Here is a 22,862-nt window from a genome sequence, read left to right as displayed (position 1 = left end):
GTTTGGGGTAGAGAGATTTGGCGCAGTCTGAATTGAACTAAAAAATACTGAAAGAAACCAAAGGCGGTTATAAACCGTAGTCAACTAATAAGCAGCATGGGCTTGGCCACTAAAGAAATGGATTCTAGGAAATGATTACTGCAGAGTCAGGGTAAATGTAAAGGCTTCATTGGCTTCTAGCATAGCTTGGGGGCAATGTTGTAACAACAAGTGTGACTTAAGGAACACTCAGAAACCTAGGTTCATTGTGGGCATGAGTTAGGACTCCTTAGGTGGTAAGCAATAGCGGCCAACCTCAGCTCATCTAAACCAAGGGGGAATTTACTGGAAAAACAGTTGATTTCTCAATGGCTGGGAAACAAGGCTCAGAAACCAGAACATAATGGACAGGAAGTGGGAAACTCAGTGGGTAGGAAGCCACATAGGATCGAGGGTCTAAGACACAGGACCTCTTAGCAGGGTTCCCTGGGTATATCGCTATGAACAATGAATAAGCTCCAACTGGCTTCTGTCTTTTGATGAGTTGGCTCAAATTTTGAATTCCTGGGAAGGCAGATCCAACCAACCTCCCAAGGTTCAAGTGCCTCTCCTGGGGCCAGAAACAGGAAGGCACCTTGACTAAACAGCTTCCCGTGTATAGGAGAACTAACTACCAGAGTAAATCCGGGCATAGCCAGCCCAAACCAAAACTATCTACCATACCATGTTACCTGGCAGGGGAGGCACACTAATACCTAACCCTTGTTAATCCCTGAGGCCAAATTCATTTGTCACGCTGAGCCTCTGCCTCTCTACCCCACCCCACCCCACCACACCAAAGTAGGAATCTGTGGGAATGACAAGAGACCCAGGGCCTGTTAGGTTTTGATGAGGGACAAATGGGAAACTGTAAATATGAGCTACAATGTGTGAGGCACCATGCTAGATGATGGGATGAATAAATAATTAAAGTAAATAATCCTGCTTTAATTTGAACTGAGTGTTAGCTTCTTCCCCTCCCCACTTCCTTTTTGTTTGGAAGTCTGGGCTTAGATTAAAGCAACCAGAAAGTAAGTAGACTGGAAGCAGTCTTAAAAGAGGGCCAGAACCACGCCCTGCATGCTGCCTTTGGCAAGGCTCGAGTCCCTCCACCGCCTGGTAAGCCCGATGCAGGAGAGAATCCAAAAGAGATTGTCACATGGCTTCATTTGAGGGGGATGCCAAACATGGATCAGGGGTGTAAACTTAGGAGGCTGGCTCTCTCCAAGAGGAGATCCTTAGGGCAGTATCTCCCAGACTTGTCATTCCCTGATAGCTGATAACAGATGAAAATGAGGCCATTGGCCCTGAAGTTACCTCTGGTGCTTGGGAACAGGAAGAAGAGATGAGATTCCCCCCTCAGAGATCCGTTGTTTAGCCAGGCAGTGGCAGCATAACAAAAGGGACAGGTAAGTTTTAAGGCCGGAAGCAAGGTAACACAAGCTTCATTGCACTTAGAGGACATGAAAAGTCAGTGTCAGGGAGGGGTTCTTAGGTTGGGAGAGTGTTATAAAGGGGAAGAGGGGCCCATGAAGACGGGAGGGTGGTCAGGGAATGACAGACTCCACTCTCTGGAAAGAGGCCAAGAGCCCTGGTCTCAGATCCCCATTGCTTCCCTTACTGGGAGAATCATCTTAGGGTATGACAGATCAGACTTCTTAAAATATTCCCTTTGAGGAAAGGTAGGTAGGTAATTAGCTGCCCCCTTGAGACATTGGTATTGGGGTACAAGGTGGGGAGAGTGGTCCTGTACTGGTTGCTAGAGTCAACTTCTGTTTTCAAGAGCATATTCTTAAAAAAACTACAGGATTTTTATATCTGCAGAACCATGGCAAGGTCTCAAGAGTTCCCAAGAAAATCTTCCCAGCACCTTGAAGGGGAGTGTGGAGATGGCCATTTGTTCGAGGGCCTTGCTGAGTTGAGGGGGGTGGTCTTGTCAGTCAGTGGGCCCAGGGTCAGAGCAGGGCCAGAGGGAGCCCTGGGCACAAGAGGGGTTACATGGGGGCACCTGGGTGGCTCAGTTGGTTAAACATCCGACTCTTGTTTCCTTTTTTTTGTTGTTGTTGTTTTTTTAGATTTTATTTATTTATTTGATAGAGAGATAGCGAGAGCAGGAACACAAGCAGGGGGAGTGGGAGAGGGAGAAGCAGGCCTCCCACTGAGCAGGGAGCCTGATGTGGGGCTTGATCCGAGGACCCTGGGATCATGACCTGAGCTGAAGGCAGATGCTTAACAACTGAGCCACCCAGGCACCCCCGACTCTTGGTTTTGGCTCAGGTTGTGATCTCATGGGTTGTGAGATCGAGCCCCATCTCAGGCTCCACGCTCAATGTGGAGTCTGCTTGAGGATCCTGTCCCTCTGCCCCTCCCCCCACTCTCTCTCAAAATAAATAAATCTTTTTTTTTTTTTTTTTTTTTAAAGAAGGGTTTCAGTAGCCCTGCCATATGGAGAATTTAGAAGCGGCCACACCACAGGATAAGTGCAAAGACATTTACATCGTGACTTTTCTCATGGGGAACACTTCAGTAATTTTTTTTCTGAAATACTAAATTATTTCCAATTTTTTCCTCCATATTCCAGTGCTCTGTCTGCTTAGCATGCCTGGGATAACTAACTGCTGACTCCATGAGGCCTGACCAGAGGGACTTTGCTAACTGTGCAGAGGCAGCCTGGATGTATCACAGCAAGTATGAAGTCTAGACGTGAACAGTATCCTGCCTGGAACCTGTGAGTCACTGGGATCCCTTCCCAAGGAAGAGGATTTCTGTCCTGGGGCAGGCTCTGTTCTCCCTGCAGGGATTCTCCAGGGGAACCCCTCAGCCCCTTCCAACTGGGCAAAGGCTGAAGGGCCAAGAAACAGCCAAATGTCTGAAGGGGCATCCAGGATGGACTATCACCCTGGGAACCTCCGCCTCTGAGACCCTGTCCCGCTCAGAGCACCCCGAGCCCCGAGTGTGTCTACCCTCACCCTGCAAGCTTGGGGGCGTGGGCTCTCCCCGGGGCCAGTCCTCCACGGAGGTCCTTCTCTGCCGTCGCCTGCGCCCAGCCCTGCCCTCCATCCAGGCCCTTTCCCACTTCTGAAATTATGTGGCACTTAAATTCCTCTGACCTCTCAGCCACCTTGTTGATAGTTACCTTTTTTTCTTAATTTTTGATGTTTTGTTCCCCTGTCCAAAAATCTGTCCAATGTTCCTGGAGGCCAAAAATCTTCCTACTTCTCTGTGTGTCCCACACAAACCCTAACACATAGTACGGTGCTCCTCTGGGTCCCTTTCTCCTCGCTGATCACAGCTTAAATCTTCGCTGGCAACAGTTGTACATCACTTTCACGCATTATCCAAACCAATATTCTTAATCTTTTAAGAGTAATTCTATTCTGTGAGAATATAGTGAAAGCTTTGACCCTCTCCCCAGGAAGATGCACATAATCATGTGTAAACAAAATGCTCGTGCTAATTTCAGGGCTCTGCAGCCCCCACGAAGCCTGTCAGCCATTGACCCTAAGCTAAGAGCCCCTGTTTATTTATTTATTTTTTTTAAGATTTTATTTATTTATTTGACAGAGAGAGACAGCGAGAGAGGGAACACAAGCAGGGGGAGTGGGAGAGGGAGAAGCAGGCTTCCCGCGGAGCAGGGAGCCCGATGCGGGGCTCGATCCCAGGACCCTGGGATCATGACCTGAGCCAAAGGCAGACCCTTCACCGACTGAGCCACCCAGGTGCCCTTAAGAGCCCCTGTTTAAACTGGCTCTTTCGACCAAGCTGCCTGGGCAGCTGCCACAAGTGTTGTGACGTGTGTCTTGCAGGTGGGAAAAGTGAGGTTGGGAGAGAGGCTCCTCCAGGCCGCTCTGAGTGCCTCCTTGCCCAGGTTCCCGTCTCCTTTGATATCCGTTTTTGCAGATGTGCCCTTAGAAGTGCAAAATCAACACGAGAAATACCCCTTCCATCAGTATCTGTGCGTCAGTGCAGAGCTGTAATTCCTGTCATTCTGGCTTTTGTGACGATGTTTGGCTTCTAACGCAGCAGTGCCTGGCAGAGCCCAGCTGCATCCCTTGCCAGCAAGTTTCTCTCCTGGTGTCAGAGAGGAGAATAGGATCTCAACAACCCGCTTGCTGCCTCGAATTTTTGGTTTTCTCATCAGAACCCCCCTGCCCCCCACCACGCTGGCTCCCCCAGGCCAGATGCAGCCAGCAGCACGTCAGATGTGGGAGCAGCCAGGTGGCCGTGACCACGGCAGGCAGACCTCCGCATCTCGGCCGCTGGTGGTCCTCCGATCTTGGCCTGAGATGCTCCGCACCGAACCGCGGGCCTTTGCTTGGCCAGCCACACGCCACAGGCCTCGGTCCAGGGCAGGTGAATGATGTCGTGAGGAAGGAGACACGCACGAAAGGGCATCAAGCCCATGCTTTACGTAACAGCCCCAGTTTCCAGTGTCCAAGTGTGACGTGTGAAATGGAAGTCCCTACGTGGCCTTGAATGTGGAATGCCTCAGTCACTGCATCAAAAACCAATCCCAACTGCCTGGGGCGGGGAGAGAAAACAGTCCTGCAGCTCCTCCAGGGCCCTGGACCGCGAGTGCCTGCTGGCCACTTGGGCTTCCCCGGGACAGGACAGAGTGTAATAGCTTCAAAGAAAAGCGAGAGTGGTGTTTGTTCTCACACCATTTGCCGCCTCTGAGCAAATGCACTTCTTCGCAGCTCCGCCTGCCCATAGGCTGCTGTGCGATGGATGATGGATGGCCCCCCGCTCCCAGAGGCCGGGGTGATGATACATGGGGGTTACCTCCCTGCACACCCAAAACGTTCAGACCATTCCTACCCCCAGCTCCAGGGCTTGTGCCAAAATAGGTGTGCACCTTCCTTGAGTTTGCAGGTGTTCGCTTATTAAGCGGGGATGGTCCCCCACCACCTGCTCAGAAAAAAGATGTCTTTCATTTCATTTTGTTGTTAGCTTTTTCCTTTGTGCTCTTGCTGGTGTGACCCCAGGCACCTCCTGGTAGCTGCTGTGTGGTCTCCGAGGCTACAACCTCCCCCCGAAAACATTCGTATTTCACAAGGGAAGAGCCTTATCTACTTCTCCGTTTCCCCACCTCACTTAAGAAAATTCCAGCGTTTGGGGAGTCTGGGTGGCTCAGTCGGTGAAGCATCTGCCTTCTGCTCAGGTCATGACCCCAGGATCCTGGGATCGAATCCAACATCGGGCTCCTTGCTCAGCGGGAAGCCTGCTTCTCCCTCGCCCTCTCCCCCTCACTCGTGCTTTCTCTCTCTCTTAAATAAATAAATAAAATCTTAAAAAAAGAAAGAAAAAGAAAATTCTAATATTTGACTAGCTGTCAGGGCAAAATATTTGGCCAGAAGGCATAAGAAGCTGCCTGAGAGGGCGCCTGGGTGGCTCAGTTGGTTAAGCGACTGCCTTCGGCTCAGGTCATGATCCTGGAGTCCCGGGATCGAGTCCCGCATCGGGCTCCCTGCTCAGCGGGGGGTCTGCTTCTCCCTCTGACCCATTCCCATCTCTCATTCTCTCTCTCAAATAAATAAATAAAATCTTAAAAGAAAAAAAAAAAAAGAAGCTGCCTGAGGCCGATGTTTGAAAACAATGGTGATTAGAGGGGCACGGGGCAGGTCTGCAAGGGAGCCTCACCGGAGGGCCCCTCTCATGCCCCCTCTCTGCCTCCTCGGGGACTCTCCTACCTCAGTGGTTCTCCCCCAGGGACAGTTCTGCCCCCAGGGGACATCGCCAGCGGTGATGTTTCTGGTTGTCACCCTTGGGAGGGGGGGAGAAGCTACGGGCATTGCGTGGGCAGAGGCCAGGGATGGTGCCACACCCAACACGACACAACACAGCCCCCCACTCCGCCCCACGAAGAATGATCCAGCCCAAATGTTAGTTGTGCCCAAGTTGGGAAACCCTGACAACATCAAGTCAGTCACTCCCACTCTCATACAGCATTCCAAGGAATCTGTGGAGTAGACACACACATCTGGAGATCCAGCCCAGACTTCCCTGAATCCAGACGCCCTGGGGACCCTCCCACCCTGCTTCCCAATCTCTCCCTGGGTTGCCGCTTGAACCTAAATGACCTCAAGTTTCCCTCAAAAATGCACCCCTCTTCATCTCGACATCCCCACTGCTGTATCATTTGCCCCACTTTAGGGCTGGCCCAACCGGGAAAAAGCCTGGTTTTCTTTCTAAGGGCCTCCCTAGTTTGTAATAGCAAATGGATTATTTCCTCAATACAAGTCTACTCAGGGTGTGACTCAGAGAGCTGCTTTTGTCTGGTCATGAGATGGAGGAGGAAACATTGTGGGGAAATCCCAAATCCTTGGCTACCCCAACTTCCCAAAGTGAGCCTTTCCCCTGGTGTCACTGAAGGGCTCTGGCAGCCTTCTACCTGTGACAAATGAACGAAAAAGACAGATGTGTAAAAACCAGGTCCTTTTCGTGGGACAACAGAAATGCTTTACGAGATCCTTTTAGGGCATCCAGGAATCATTTACTCATCTTTTGCTCGATGCAAGGAGTAGTCTCCTTCTATTCAGAAGAAAGTCACCTTTGTATAAAACAGGCTCAGGCGGAACCCTTGGCAGGGAGAAGAGAGCAGTGAGATCATTCCCGGGCACGGCTTCTAGGGATTGATGATATCCTCAGAAATAGCCACAATCCGGGTCACAGCAGTGCCCGACGGCGGCCTCCCTCCCACCCCGAAGCAGCTCAGGTGGTAGGGACAAGTTTCCAGGCTCCGGGGCCCTGGCTCTCCGCAGGAAGCCGGTTGTGTATTTGCACTGGAGGTGAGGACTTGGAGGTGAGGACTTGGTGCTGGTGCCCTGGGCTCTCGTGGGTTAATGTTTCTTCGGAGCAGATGCAGGTACACCTCAAATCTGCTACGTGTTGCCTTGTGAAAACAAAGAGACATCTCTTGGCACATCACATTTACCCCGGCTTTCTAGCACTCCCGGTGCCATGGGAGTGATTCACCAAAAACAGAGGGTGTCTGTGCTACGCTGAGGATCTATGTTCACCTCGGGGCTCCGGTCTCGTGGGAGTCCGGGCAGCCTGCATCCTTGTTCTCAGAAACCATGGTCTCAGAGAGCACCTTCTTCCTCAGCCTGATCCTTTAAAGGTGCTTGACTGCTCTAGGGACCTCCTATTGGACGGTGAGCATCACTCCTGGAGTCGGAACTGCAGATCCTTTGTCAGAATCTGTGGGTGCCCTGAGAGGCCTGGGCTGCCCCGGCTCACAGCTACCATTTACCGAGTGTTGACTCTTGCGAGGGGTTCACTTGTGCCATCTCATTGAATCCTCCCAGGGATCCAGTGTTCATTTTACAAGAAACTCCACTTCAGCACACCTGGGTCATGGAGACCAGCTAAGGATAAGAGACCAGACCCTCTCCCGCCCCCCTGCATCCATCAAGCCTTTGCAAGTAAGAGACTTACCAGTTTGATTTTGCAAGGACATTGCTATTTGAAACTCTAGACCTCCCAGTGGGAAAGTGACACCAGGGAAGTGGGTGTGGCTGGTGGGGGCGGGGGGAGGAGAGGGGAGCGGGTAGTAAACAACCCAGGATCCGGAGGGGAGGGGGGGGGAGCTGTGTGCTAGGAGAAACCCCACCAGCTGTGACAGCGACTCTGCTTCTATTTCCCCAAGGAAAGCTGAAATCTAGGATTTGGTTTAGTGGGTTTTTCTTTTTTTAATGGGAAATCCTCTAGTTTTACCTGCTGGCAGTTGATTAAAAAACAAACAAAACAAAACTTGTTTAATACCCTGCAGGTGAAGTAGGACGTTTGTGGGCTGGTTTGCAGTTTATGGAGTAGGCTTTCTGCTAGATACAAACATTCACACGTAGAATAAAATGGGACCCTTCTTTTTCGTGACATATACTCTTTATTAGATGCGTTAAAATTTTAAAAATTCAGAACAAAGTTCTAAAAATATACTTGCTTTGGTATTTTTATCACTGCATTTATTTTTCATATTAAGCTCACCTTCTATCCATGTGACAGTTTCCACAGTGCACTGAGAGGGAGGATATTATCCTGTCGGCTGTTCACAGGGCAGGGGTAACGCAGGCGCCATCCCTTCCACAGGTGCTCACGAGGACACTGAGGCCGAGAGAAGCCCAGTGACTAATTGCAAGCCCATGACCGTGAGGTGGCAGCCTAAAGCCCAGCCAGGGCTTTCCGCCTCTGACAGCGCTGCTCATTCAGGAAGCCGTGAATTTTAGTTTTCTCCCCCAGTGCTTCTCTACCAGTAACCACTCTTCACTCCAGCCATGTAAGTTTTTTTTCCAAGTCAGCTCTAGTCTAGTTAAGCAGGAGAGAAGCCATAAATGCTCCTTGAAGCTAGCACTTAGCTTTTCCTTTAAGGGGCCAAGAAGGCAGAAAGTGATGTCTCTTTACCTGAGCTTGGGGGACCTAAGAGTGAGTGGAAGGAGAAGCCTGAACGCCCTATGATTGTTTGCAACACTGGGGCATGTTTGGGACAGGGGGCCTGTGGCTTTTTCCAGATGGTGCCCAACTTTCTCGGAGGGAGCAAGGTCCACACAGGTCTGACTCCAACACTTGATCTTTATCCATACTGACACATAACTTAGGCAACCATCCTAGATCTGCAGACTGATTTCTCCCTGATACCTTTGTTCTATCAGGACAACGACATAACTCAGGCCATTTTGCATTGGGCACAGGTCACCACCAACTAATTTGCTATAATCCCTTGCTTACCTTTTTGTTGTTGTTGTTCAAAGATTTTATTTATTTATTTGAGAGAGAATGAGATAGAGAGAGAGCACATGAGAGGGGGGAGGGTCAGAGGGAGAAGCAGACTCCCCGCCGAGCAGAGAGCCCGATGCGGGACTCGATCCCGGGACTCCAGGATCACGACCTGAGCCGAAGGCAGTCGCTTAACCAACTGAGCCACCCAGGCGCCCCATATAATCCCTTGCTTATCAATGCCTTATTACCAGGGACTGAGCTGAGTTCCTGTAGGACAGGCCTCCATAGTTGTTAAACATTTTCAGCCCTTGGACTTTAATTGGTTTCTTCCTCTTTTTTTTAAGATATATTTATTTGAGAGAGCGCACACGTGGGATTGGGGTGGGGTAGGAGGGTCAGAGGCAGGGAGAGAGAATCTCAAGCAGATTCCACTCTGAGCTCTGAGCCAGGCGTGGGGCTTGATCACATGACCCTGAGATCACAACCTGAGCCGAAACCGAGAGTTAGACACTTAACCAACTGAGCCACCTGGGTGCCCCCCTATTTGGCTTCTTCTTAAAAGGCCTAAGCCCTTTTATCCTGTAATGAATGTTGCAAAACACTTTTGAACAAAACATAATCTTTTTCTGAGGTAGTAATTACCTCATGCTATCAATTACATGTTAATAATATGTAGAAAGAATAAAGTGAAGTGGGCATCTCTTCTGTTAAGAAGGTTTTCCAGGTAATGTGAGAACCTTTCCATATAAGGTACTTCTCACTAGATGGTGTAAAGAGCATCCCGGGCCTAGAGGCCCACGCATTTCACCACCTCTACAACTGTTTGTAAGAGACGATGCGTGGAGAAATTCTATTATTGGGGAACTCCAAAAGATGACATCAAGGGGAACCACAGTACACATATGGAGTCAGATGGCCTGGTATGGGATATCCAGCCTTGTACCAGCTCACGGAGTGACAGAAGACAAATCGTCCTCCCCCTCCAGGCCCTGAGCAGGAGCCTCAACTCTCAGACAAAATGGCCTTTGGGGGCAAGAAGGTCCAAGTGAAAAGGGCAAAGAAGAATAACATCTACTAGGAACCCAACGTGTTGCCAGGCTGCATCTGTGGTATTATTACACGAAGTCTCTCATTTAATCCTCACAGTGGGACATGTGGATCCACACCCACGGCCACGTGACCAGTAGGTGGCATGGCCAGAATCCAAAACTGGGTCTGGCGGCCCCTAAAGTTGAGCTCCTTCCACAACACAGTTCAGTGCTTCTCAAACTCTGCTGGTGAAGCATCTTCAGCAAGAGAAAAGACTAATAATACCTTCGATTCAATTGTTCAGAACACCCACAACAAAGTACCACAAACAGGGTGGCTTGGGCAACAGAAATTGATCGTCTCACGGTTCTGGGGGCCAGAAGTCTGAAACCGACAGTCGGCAGGGGCAGCGTTGGCTCCTTCTGAGGCTGTGAGGAAGACTCTATTTCAGTCCTCTTCCCCAACTTCTGGGGGTTTGCTGCCAGTCTTTGGCATTCCTTGGCTTGTAGACACATCACCCCCATCTTTGCCTCCATCTTCACGTGACATTCTCCCTGGGTCCATGTCTATGTGCAAATTGTCCCTTTTTCAAAGGACCTACCCTACTCCAGTACTACCTCCTCTAAACTAATTACCTCTGCAATGACCCTCTTTCCAAAATTAGTTCACATTCTGAGGGACTAGTGTTTAGGACTTCAAGATATTTGGAGGGCCACAACTCAATCCGTAACACTACCCACTTCAGGAGTCTGATGTCTTTGAAATGTTGTGCATTATCGTTAAAATTCAGGCAAATTGAGTGCTCCACTCCATTGTTACCTCACTATTTAATATAAAAACATTTTCCAAAAGCCTGTGAGTAAAATTAGTGATCCACAAAGCTGCTCCATATTGATCCTAGGAATCCGAAACCCCATTGCCAGGCCCCTATCCCACACTTGTTCGTGTCCTTCAAGGAGGCTCATAGCAAGTGTGAAAGCCCCAAGAAGCAGAGACGCTTGTAAGGAGGCAAAGGCATATTTAACCTAAACAAGCATGAAGAATATTGACTTAGACAGGGCTGAATAAGAAACCACGCAAATAAATACACAAGGAAAATATGGACCATCCCTGACCAGAATCAACGATGAACCAGCCCAGTGTGGAAACGCTTTGCGGAGAGCCCTGTTGGAAGTGCACATCTGTTTCTCATTCCTTTTTAAAGGAAATCAGCGTCATATAAGCACTGTTCATCCTGTTTCCCCAGCACAATGGCTTTTGAAGAACATGCTTTTGAAGTTCAGGTACCGTGGTGTTTAGGGACAAAGATGACGGTTGTGGCAGTAATAGGCTTCATAACACACTGATCAGATTCATATTTTTCTATTACAGTAAATGCGCCTCAAGTAATAGAACTTACCAGCAACACTAACCACGGCCATACTGTTCTTTTATTTGCAAAGAAATAACATTTTCAAAAGTGACAAAGGACTCTGACAAAGGCCCAGCAGCGGGAGTGAGAATGACTCAGGGGCAGAAAGGCCTTCTCGGTGTGGCTAGCTAGCTTCTTGCCTGGAAAGTGGGTTGAGCCAATGCTTGTCCACACCCAGAGGGCCCGCTGCCAGCCCCGCAGGGCTGCACTCCTGTCCGGCCCCAAGCCAGAGAGAACCTCTGACGGTCAGGGCTCAAAGGGCAGCCCCAGGAACCTCGACAGCATGGAAAAAGAGGCAGCCTTCTGCTTCCATCACTTGAAAACACGGAGGCCACCCTGTTCCTGTCTCTCTATTAGGAGAAATATAAACTCTACAAAAGCATTCACTGTCCGCTTCGAAGAAATGTCAGTCAAAGTGAGACGCCAGTCAAGGAGAGGACATCTCCGCAGAAGGGGTAGTCCACAGGGTCCGGCCAGCAGACAAGCCTGGAGAACACACCTAACCTGGGTTATTGCTCAGGGCAGCTGTGAAGCTGCAGCTCCATTCAGGAGAAATCCCTTCCCATCCCTGGGTTCTAGAAGCTATGCTCAGCAAGCACAGAATGCCAAGGGGCACGCCTGGGAGACTCCATGTTAGCCAATGTGGGTGACCCAACCCTTGGGTAAATCATGTGAGGACAGAAGAGGGTGGTCCACAAGGGAGGGAGGGCCAGGAGATCTGAAGAGCCGGAGCCCGCTGGGGCCCTGAGCCCCCTTCAGCAAGAAAGCAGCGCTCCCGGGCCAGCAGTGACAGTTCCCGTCTCTCAGGAGATGAGCTCGTCTCGGAAGCAAGACGATTTCATCAGGTTTTTCCACAGCCCAGAGAGAATATCTCATGAGGCTGCCCCACTCCCTCTGTCCTAATTCCTCATCTGCGAGAGCTATTGCAGTTTCCTGGTCATCCTGATAACGGGAGGCAACGCTGGAAAGGTGTCCACTGGGGACAGGCAACTGGCGCTGGGCCTCAGGACACCGACATTGAAATGAAGCAGAAACTGTAAATGATTTCTAAAGGTTGTGCTGTCTTTCAGTTCTCTCCTCTCAGATCCCAGCCTGCCTGCCCTCTCCCCAACCAGCCCGCAAGGTTCATCTCCCTGGCAGCTGAGGCCGACAGAAGGAGCCAGACGCCCTGCCAGGGCCCAGAGCCCACTGGCCCGGGGGCCCTGTGTGCACTCTGGACCCCATTTCATGCTGCCCACCCTGCATTCCCCACCCTGGTGAGAGCTCCGGGAAGATGCACAATTTTAAAGCAATAGCGTCTTCGGGTTTGTAAGCCTAGTTTCTGGTGAGTTCAGTTTGTGTGAATTATTGCCCCAACGGCTTATGAATTGCCAGGGAAGAGATAAAAATCTAGTGCCCGGATGGGCAAGGTAGAGGAGCAGGTCCCCAAGCACAGCGCCCCCACCCCTGGGCTCTGGGACAGCAGGTGGCCTTGCCGTGCACCTCTGACTGGCTGCCCCTCCTAACAGTTTCTCTTGTGCCCCTGAGAGTTTTCTGAAAGCCGTTGGAATTTCCAAAACAAGATGGGACAGAAAGCAGGACCCAGCCCAGTGATAATGGTGAAAAATAATGGCCCCTAAGGGGGAAAAGGGGGCAAAGTGGTGAAGTTCTGTATAATGTAAATGCATTTTGGGAAACGCCCGAAAATGACTAGGGCAGAACACCATGCTGGTTACGTTAAAAAAAAAACCCAAAAAACTAAAAAACAAGGAGCACCTGGGTGGCTCAGTTGGTTAAGCTTCTGCCTTCAGCTCAGGTCATGATCCCAGGGTCCTGGGATTGAGCCCCACGTCAGGCTCCCCGCTCACTGGGGAGTCCGCTTCTCCCTGTCTCTCTGAAGCTCCCCCTGCTTGTGCTGTCTATCTCTTAAATAAATAATTTCTTTTAAAAAGAAGAAAACAAAAACAAAGCAAAACCTCCAAAGAGGAAGAACTCTTGGTTATGATGCTCATTCCCTTCCCTCCAGTCCTCATCCCTCAGGGTACTGCCTCCTAACCAGGCAATTAATACGTGGTTGGGGCAATAACTCACACAAACTGAACTCACCAGAAACTAGACTTACAAACCAAATGATACTATTTGCTCCGCTCCCCAGGGGGACATTCGACAAGGCTGGAGACATTTCAGTTGCTGCGCTAGGGGATGCCAGTCGGGCATCTAAAGGGTGATGAGGCCCCCGCCAACCATCCCACAACACCCGCAGCAGCCCCCACGGCCAAGCTGTCAAGCCCAAAGTATCAGAGCACCCCTGTTGAGAAACCGTAGAGAAAGATTCTCTGATCTCTCACCAACTCGCTGGCAGCCACACCAGACAAAGTGTATGTGGGCGATTCATGACGAGGGAAGGCTCAGTAGTGGCTGCGAACATGCACCAATTCCTGGACTGTTAAACATGAGTTCTCGGCGGATGGGCGAGGGGCTCTAGTGAGTGAGCCCCCTTCCCCGACCACCATCTTCTGAAGTCCATTAAGAGGCTAGCCACTCGTGGTGTTGCTCTCGAGTTAGAGGCCGAGGGGGTTCCATGGGCCCCGGGTCCTCCTAGAGCTTACTGATTGAGATGGAGAGCAAGGGCAGGCCAGCCAGGGAAAGACGAGACGGACAAATAACAAAACTGAAATGCAGGCCACGCCGATTGCACAAGCCAAGCCGGAGGCTGAGTCCATTGCTGAGAAACGCGGAGGGGAGGACTTACTCACAGGTAAGTATGGTGGCATCCTAGGAAGGTAAGCGAAGGCCTCCGTCCCCCGCCCCGCACGTTCCCTGCAACACGCGCCGTGCCCTGCGCCCCCGGGGCAGGCCTTCACGGAGGGCACCGGCCCCGCGCTCCAAACACGCGCGGTCACGTCGGACCGAGGACTCACGCGCTAATAAGCAAAAGACGGAAAGGTCCTATGGGGAGGTACCGCAAGCACAGGTCACGGTGTTCCTCGGCAGGAGCGCTGCCTGCACGTGCTAGAACTTGCACGTGACCTGGGCCTTGGAGCCTGGGCGCTGCCGGGGGAGCTGAGCTTGCCCGAGCCCAGCCCCCGGCGGCCGGGGGGGGGGAGGGGTTGTTGGTCGTCCTGCTGCCAAGAATCTCTGCAAAGGGGCTTCTGGCTTAAAGGATTTTGTCCTGGCTTGTGTTTTGGTCACTCAACAGAACCTTCCGTGCTCCGTTTTTCTGCCCCCTCTTTCCCAGCAGTAAGGCCATACCTATGCTTACTAGGACTCACGGACCGTGGGAAGCCCTGCGGAGCTTCCTGGCGAACCGATCAACGTCGGTGCTGCTGGTGGTTATAACTCACAGGCTACCAGGTGTTGCTTCCTTTCCCGTGCCTCTGCCTCACTCAGAAACAGCAACTCAGAAACCTACCCAGACGACAAGTCACATGCTTTGAAGAGGTACTAATATTCGGCAGCCTAAACATTTCCCAGGACCAAATCTTTACCAGCGCTGCTAACGAGTAGTCAGATGGACTGCCCTGTGAGCTTTCTCCTCTGACAATGAACTCACAGAAAGGTCAGCCGCCGGACACAGAAAGAGGAGAAGGGTCCTGAATACACACAGACAGTTTAATCACCCGTGAAGAAATCCAAGAGTTGACTGAAAGTGCTTTGTCAGGGAGAGAAGGGAGGCCCCTGCCCTCAGAGAAAGGCCAGGAAGGCTGGAGGTCGCTCTGGCTGCCCAGACGGTGGCTGACCGCAGAGGCCGCCATGGACACACCAAGGGCCTGCTGGGGATGGTGGTGCGGAGATTCAAAAACAGGAGGGCAGAGAGAGCCGGCACTTTCCAAAGGGCCTGGCAAACAAATGTTCCCTAGAAAGAAGACGAAAATTGAGCTTAATAGGAAGGGAAGACATTGTTTTTAAAACCACCACAATTACTTAAGAGTTGGTTAGTCCTTCAAGCTTCTGTCCATCAGGTCTGTCATTTGATTCCAGACTCCTCAGAGCATTTGAAAGACTGGTTTATTCAGATTTCATCAATGTCCCTTAGTTGCATTTAAAAAATCAAGGTCAAGCTATGTTGATATGCGAAAGGGAATTTAGATGAATGAGGGCTGGCTCACAGGCTCTGGCCCTGTAATTACTTTCTTTGTAAGCCTGAATACCCAATCAGATGGATGCCTTCTCAACACTTTTTGTCATATTTATGGAACACCTTTAAACAATGAAATCTGGAAACTCCAGCAACATCTGTATCCAAATATATCCAATCCTGTTTATGTTTTTAATTGGAAATCAAACAATTTTAGATGAACTCATCTATGCTATCATTGCAAATGCATATTTTTCGGTAATTCTTGAGAGCATTTTGCAAACCATTAAAGTAACAACATCATGCTTTATCTTTAAAAGGTATTTCTCAGCTGTGATTACTATTGGAATGAAATCCGGGGTGGCATTCAAAAAAGACTGCAGTATAAAAAGGTTTGCATAAGAATTCTGATTCCATTAGAAAACCATTCCTTAGGCCAGTTCTTCCATTCCCCACTGGCTCATGTAATATGGTTGGTTTTTTCTCATTCCAGTTGAAGATGCAATTCATTAAAGAGTCTTTAACTTAATTAAAGCAAAGCTTTCTGTTAAGGTTATCAAGCATTGATGGGCTTCTAATCGGACATTCTCTGCGGGCTGGAGAATGCCACTTTCAAACCCTCTGATTTTGTATGAAGCCACTCGCCTTTCTACACAAAGACTTTCATTTCTGTAGTCTGGCCTAGTAAAATGTTAATTCCTTTACGCTCAGCTTGGTTATTTTAGGCCCAGATCTATGGGCCCAGTAATTTCAGTAAGAGGATGATGTGTACAGAAGGAAAGGTGTGCTGTTTTCATTTAATCCTTGGTGATTAGAAAATACTTAAACCAATGAAGAATTCCCATCACCTGGAGTTTCTTAGGAGGAAATGACTTTGCAAGACATGTGGGAATTGTCAAAAAAAGAGTTTTCCCTTGAAATGATGTGTTGGTACACAAGAGAAGTGCTGGGCAGGATAGCAAGAGGAAGTGGTAACCCGGCCCGTGAGGAAATGAGTAGATGTTCTGAAGGTTAGATGAACAGGAGACCAGTGCACATTTTCCTCATTTACCTTCTCATTTTAGAAAGTGGCGGAATTGATTACATCTTAGATGTACAAGTACATCTTGATTGTTCCGGATAATAAAGGATACATGAGACATGAATAGAAAAACCACCAACGGTGAGTAAAATAAGAAAACCAGGGATCACTTTTTTTTCCCCCTGTTTATTAACATTCACACCAAACTGTATACTTTGGTTACCATGGTCGTGTGGTATCTGATGTCACAAGCCACAGCATATAAAATCGCAGAGGCCACGACAGGCAGGAAGAGAGGCCTGGCCTTGTTGTCTGAGTAATACAAACAGCCCAGTGTGCTGGATGTGAGCCTGGATACTGCCGCCTGCTGAGCCCAGCTCTGGAGCCCACGGGCCACCACCGCACTTCTTCCCCTGCCTCTGCCTGCCCCCTAGTGGACAAGCTTGGGAAAGCGCGGGATTCAGCCCGGGAGCGGGGGGTGGGGGAGCAGCTTTGTGGGGACTGAAATATGGCTCCCTGAGAGCGTGCCTCCCCCAACCCTCCTCCCAAGCGCTGTCTGTGGATTTCCTGGAGAATCAGAGCTCGGCCTGGATGCCCTGGGGTCTCCCTGGGATGGACACGTCCACTTCCTGTGTCATTTTCCTGGGGCCTTTGTCTATCTCTGCCCGCCCCGATCCCTAACTTGCAGTCGTCTTCCCTTGTGCAGTCTCCACAGGAGACTAATGATTCCTTCTTTGGGTCCAGCCAACTGTAGAGAACCAACAGGGTGCTGTACTATCAAACATGTTCCCCCTATGGGAGCCTCTTGTGCCTCCTGTATGTCCAGAGAGGCATTCATTTATTTGTCAGAAACCTGCTAGATGCCCAGCCCTGGAGACATGGAAGAAACTAGGCCAAGGTTCCCACCTGGAAGAGCTCACAGCCCAGGGAAGGGACAGCTCATCCATCGATGGCCACGTGATCAGGTCTGTACCACCAGGAAGGTGTAAGCGCTGTGCCGTGGGAGCAAAGGTGGTAGCGGAAGAGGCATTTGAATTTGTCACGGGTGCTCGCCACAGCAGGGTTAGTCCAGCAACTGCTTTGTTCAAATGACTCAGGAAAATAAATGAGGCTGGCACAGACCGTCCTGATACCACACACCTCTAGAGTACCCTGGCTACGCTGGGTATTCTCACCTCGGCCCCAGTCACAGTGTCCACAGAGGCAGACGTGGCCGGGAGCTGCCTTAGATGATGCACTGCATGATTTTCCCACTGTGGCAGCCCTTGGCTCCTGCCCACACTCTGCTCTGCTTTGCTCACTTCAAGCCTTCCTTAACTTTTCTGAAGCTCCCCGCTGTCCACGTTGCTGATTCACAGATACGGAAGACCTAGAAAGAAAAAAAAGATAATTATCTCAAATGACTCAGGAGCCCTCCTGGACTCTGTGATCTCTGTGTAAACTTTCACTTGAAAAGCCTGAGGGTAATAATATTGTCATCTGTGTAGGCAAAGCTGGAAGGAAACAGATGAATGTTCTAAACTCCTGCCTCTTGGCAGAAATTAGTGTAGAGAAGACAGACTCTCAGCCCTCGCCTGACAGCTGAGGTGAAGGCCTCTCATCCAGAGGTGAAGGTACCTGTAAAGAGTCCCAGAAGATGACAAGTTCCTGGGGTGAGGGCATCACCTTGCTCCTCTTTCTCTCTGTCTCAGTTTCTGTTTCTGTCTCTGTCTCTCTCTCCCTCTGAGGCAGTAAATGTTTATGGGAAGAATGGCTGCCACCCTGAGTCCTGTCAGGCTACCTGGGAAAGGAACAGGGGTTGGGAAATGAAACCACTGGCAGGCCTTAGACTTGTCGGCTGAAGATTCATGAACAAACAAGGGGAAGTGACCTACCTGCTACAAAATTGCTAAGAGAGATGACACTCGAGGAGGGGTGGGAATCCCCGAAGGGAAAGGAGAGGAGAATGGATTATGCTCCATTGTAGGCTGCCTGACAAGTTGTCCACACTCAGAGGAAAGCACATGCCCCTCCGTGGGGCAGGAACACCAGCAGCGGCAGCCAGAGCAATGTGGGCACTGCGCCCCCGCGGGGAGGGGTGAGGCTGAGTCAGCAGCAGGCGGTGCCCGGGATAAGGACTGCAGGGCAGTGCTGGGCGAGAGCGGGCAAACACTGGCACCCCTGAGAAAGGGGGCCGGGGGGTTCTCTGCCCAAGTCAGCCCTTCGCCCTGGCACAAGGCCCCAGGGGGGCAGAGCTGATGTGGCTGGAGAGTGTGGAGGAGGTGGGAAGGCAGAGCCAAAGAGCTCTGGGGACAGACCTGAAATCTGCGGCTTTCCCTGAGGCTGTTGGGGCCTGGAGGAAGGGAAGCGACACACAACTATAAATGCTGTGCATTCTGCAAACTTTATAATTAGTCTAAAGACATTCCACCATCCTGTTTTAGGATGGTGTACGTTCAGATTCTCCTCCCGTCCCCCAGTTTAGGTTCCATGAAATCCTATTCTCCTCGCATTTCCCCCCATGGACCCTCAAGAGCACTCGTAATTCCTTCCTTCTCTCAATACATACTAACTGAAGGCCCGCCCTTTTCCGGGTCAGGCTAGGTACCAAGAATATGATGTCAGCGAAAACAGACACAGCCCTGCCTTCATGGCACTTCCACGGTAGAAAAGGAGAGACCTTGATCAAATACCCACACAAGTTAATGTGACACTGCAGTGCGTGGAGCTCTGAGGCTATAATAAGGGGTTTGGTTTAATCAGAGATGTCAGGGAACTCTCTGAGGAAGCGATGAGTGAAATAAAATCTGAAGGAACAATGGGATTAACCAGGCCAGCTGGTCCTGAGCCTCTCTGTGGAGGGACGCTGTCTGTGTCTTCTCGGCCATGGAGAGACTCAAGTGTGACCAGAGCACAGACAACAAGGCAGGCAGGAGTCATGACAAGGCTGGCCTTGAGACGTGGCCTGGGGAGCCACTGAAGGGTTTAAGCAGGTGGGCCATGTGATCAAACAGGCATTGCAGAAGGATTGTCCCAGCTGCCCTGCAGAGAAGAGCATGGAAAAGGCCACAAGTGGATGTCCATGAGACCAGTTAGGAAGCCGTTACAGGTGAGTTCGAGGCCAGGAGGAGACCAATCCTATTTAGGATGCACAATTGTCAAAACATGGTGATGGAATAGATAGACTTACAATGTACTCTACGCCTGTGCGATCTTCCAACAACCTCCCCTGCAATAAGCCCTCTCTTCGTGGCTAGATGACTATCTGAGACACAAATACAACATTCTCTTTGTCAGGTTTGTCCTTAGGGATGCCTTCATGATTCCTCGCTAGTTTTCTCTAAAAATGAAGTGAGGGAAGGTCCATGATGCCTGGAACATCTCAATTCAAAGGTCACGAGGTGAAATGATGATAACAACTCAGATTAGAGGACTGTCAACTTCCAAGCTCCCCTGACCTTAGAGGAAGGGCTGAAGGGTTGGGACGAGACCAAGAGAGCTTAACAACACCAAGGGCATCTGTAGCGTTAGATGGGCTGATCGAGTGCTTGAAATTCATGTATTGTCCAATTAATCGAAGAATTCTTCTACTACACACTTAGGGGATGCTTTCCTAAGATTCCTGCATCAGCTGGGAATGCACCTAGCTACCAGATGCCCTCCTGCTAGGATCCTTGCTTCTACAACACAGCCATGGATCCATCTCAGGAATGGTATTTTATCTCTGTGCTGGGCTAGGCATCAGAGACTGGAAGATGAAGAAAAGTGTCCTGCCCTCCAGGAGTTGCAGCCTCGCAGGTCCATCAATCAGGACAGGACGGTGTGGTGTGTGACAGCATGGGCAAGGGATAGGAGCTCTGCCCGGAGGAATCAGGGAGGTTTTCCAGAGGGCACATCTAAGCCAGATGTCAAGGGGTGAGCAGGAATTTATCTGGAGAAGCGGAGACTGGTTGTTTCAGGCAGAAAAAAATAGCTTATACAGAGACAGCTAAGAATGAGGTGTGACCAAAAAGTGACGGCCCAGGGGTGATAGTAGGGCTGTAGCAAGAGGTGAGACTGGAGACCGCACTGGTGGGTCACACGGGCTCTGAACTACCTGCTTTGGACGTTAGTGTTAGCATTTCTATTGCTGCATAACAAATTACCCCAAAACTTAGGTGTTTAAAACAACAAACATTGGGGCGCCTGGCTCAGTGGGTTAAGCGTCTGCCTTCGGGTCAGGTCATGATCCCAGGGTCCTGGGATCAAGTCTTGCATCGGGCTCCTTGCTCAGCAGGGAGCCTGTTTCTCCCTCTGCCTCCCTGCCCCCCTGCCTGTGCTCTCTCCCCCCTCACCAAGTAAATAAATAAAATCTTTAAAATAAATAAATAAAACAACGAACATGTATTATCTCACTATTTCTGTGGGTTAGGAATCCCGGCATAGCTTAGTGGTCCTCTGACTCAAGGTCTCACAGGCTGCAATCAAAGTTCAGCTGAGGGAGGGTCACCTTCCAGGCTCACTCACGTGGCTGTCGGCCAATCTCAGGTCCTTGCTGGCTTCTTGCTGAAGACATCAGTTCCTTGCCACATGGGCCTCTCCATAGGGCAGCTCAGAACATGTCAGTTGGCAGAGAGAGAGAGATGGAAGGAGAGAGGTTGAGAGAAAGACATAGTCTTTTTTAAGCCTAATCTCAGAAGGGACATCCCATCACTTTTTTAATTCTATTTGTTTAAAGAGTCACCAGATCCAACCCACATGCCCACAAGTGAGGGGGGTTACACAGAGTGTGAATACTAGCAGGTAATGATCTCTGGGGTCATTTTAGAGGCCACCTACCACACAGAGGAGAGCTATTTAAGACACGATTCCAGCATCATCCCATTCTGCATAAATTATATAGAGAGACATATAATTTCACTGCATATTAGTTTGTTTTTGTTGATGGGTACACTCTGGTCCCTAGGAGCCCTGAAGAACAATGTGCTTCATTTCACATCTCTCTCTAAGGATTTTATACAACCTACTTGGCACTCACGCTGTTATTATTAGATGGATTCAGCCAAAAGCTGCCTGTGTGGGTAGAGATAGGTGGGAAGGTAGGGAGGCAGAGAAAGGAAGTGATCAGGACCCCAAATTGAATCAAGAAAAAGGTCACACGCCAACTGAAAATTAGAAATGAATCTGAGTGGAACTAAGTATCGTGGTTGACAGCTCATACACGACAGCTCATACACGCGATGCCAACTTGCCACAGCTTGGCAGCGGACCTTGGTTTTCCCATATGCAACTGAAAATAACTAACATTCATCCTGGGGGAGTGCCGCTAAAATAAGTAATACTGGGAGCTATACCTCACTGCTTATTCAAGCTGGAAGCAGTCTGCAATTACTTAGCTGAAATTAGACACAAATTAAGTTGCCACTTCCGGAACCCTTTCTCCTGTACTATATTACAAAATAGAAACTGATTTTTGAACTCTGACAGTTTCAATTTTGTTTCTTTTCTTGCAAATAAATGTGCTATCCCATAGAATATCCACAATGGCAGATTATTGACACTAACCTCTTCTGAGACCTCATCTCTTCAGTAGTCTGGTTTTCTGATTTTCAGGCCTGGGTGTAATTGCTATGGACAGAGTGACAGGCTGGTAAGAGTGACTAGAGGGGAGAGCAACTTGCCCACATTTGAAGTATACCGCATTGGGGCGGGGGGGCAGGGTGGAGGAAAGAGGACTAGCACAGAATTATCCCCAGAGATGTATGTGGATGGCTCTGCTCCCACTTTTTTTTGCTCATCTGAAAGCTCTCAGGGTCTGCATACTTTTAAACACAGAAGTTCTCCTATGTTTTTAAAAGCAAAACAAACATACATGAGAACAAATAATAATAATGATAACTTGAGGGTCTCCCCTCAAACTTGGCTAAAAGGGAACTGGCATATAGATAATGTCGGTGTTTGGAGGTTTTCTGTTATGAAAGAGCCCCTGGATTGTATTATCTCCTTAATAAAACACCATCTTCCTTGACCTGCCATTGGAAGAAGCGAATGAATATTGAAGAGCCCAGCTGTGCTGGAACCTAGGAGGCTGTGGCAGCTTTCAGGGTACATTGCTTCTCTGTAACTTTGAAGTCCAACGTCCCTTTGCAAAAGGCAAAGAGTACTTTCTTCCCGTTGTTGGAGACATTAGTCATGGATGAAGCTCATTTAAAACTACCCCGCAACCCCTTTCACCAGCCCCACACAATCCCACCCTATATTCTTATCATGATCTGGTGAATCTTAGAAGTGACGAATTAAATAGTTTCCAGGTAAATTTTTGCCTCCATGAAGGTTTTCTTTTGCTTTTTTTTTTTTTTTTTTTTTGTTTCTGTAAGACTTAAAAAAGAAAGCTAAAAGTCATCTAAGCAAACCCTTAAGATGGTGAATCTTGACAGCCTCACTTTAATTTGGGGGGTTATTTCATGCCTAGTTTAACTTTTTAAATTATTTTTAGTATCTCCTTTTCCAGACTTCTTTGGGCTTGGGAAGAAAATGGAATGAAGTTAAATGAACTCAAAGTAAATTGAGTAATCTGAAATGAATTGATGTCAGCAATGATTCTGCAAGCAGCTCTCTCCCACATCACATCTCCTGGGAGTGGTGAGCTCAGC

At 49.5% G+C, this 22,862-nt stretch overlaps 2 long non-coding RNA genes across 2 annotated transcripts; one reads left to right on the top strand and one right to left on the bottom strand.

The window, feature by feature from the left end:
- Window positions 1–783: 783 nt before the first annotated feature.
- On the top strand, window positions 784–17,431 carry LOC123863682 (uncharacterized). The gene is made up of 7 exons (XR_010409947.1): window positions 784–1,427; window positions 2,600–2,746; window positions 7,326–7,442; window positions 8,107–8,293; window positions 13,308–13,910; window positions 14,394–14,593; window positions 16,295–17,431. It is a non-coding gene; the product is annotated as an uncharacterized LOC123863682 (long non-coding RNA).
- On the bottom strand, window positions 14,778–20,761 carry LOC135363820 (uncharacterized). The gene is made up of 3 exons (XR_010409949.1): window positions 20,626–20,761; window positions 17,427–17,620; window positions 14,778–15,008 (listed from the first exon to the last, which is right to left on the bottom strand). It is a non-coding gene; the product is annotated as an uncharacterized LOC135363820 (long non-coding RNA).
- Window positions 20,762–22,862: the final 2,101 nt, after the last annotated feature.

The sequence above is a fragment of the Mirounga angustirostris genome, unplaced genomic scaffold (genome assembly GCF_029215605.1).
Source record: "Mirounga angustirostris isolate CCGP_5_RB_7025 unplaced genomic scaffold, mMirAng1.0.hap1 SCAF_1, whole genome shotgun sequence".
Classification (NCBI taxonomy): Eukaryota; Metazoa; Chordata; class Mammalia; order Carnivora; family Phocidae; genus Mirounga; species Mirounga angustirostris.
This window is presented reverse-complemented; position numbering and strand designations above follow the sequence as displayed.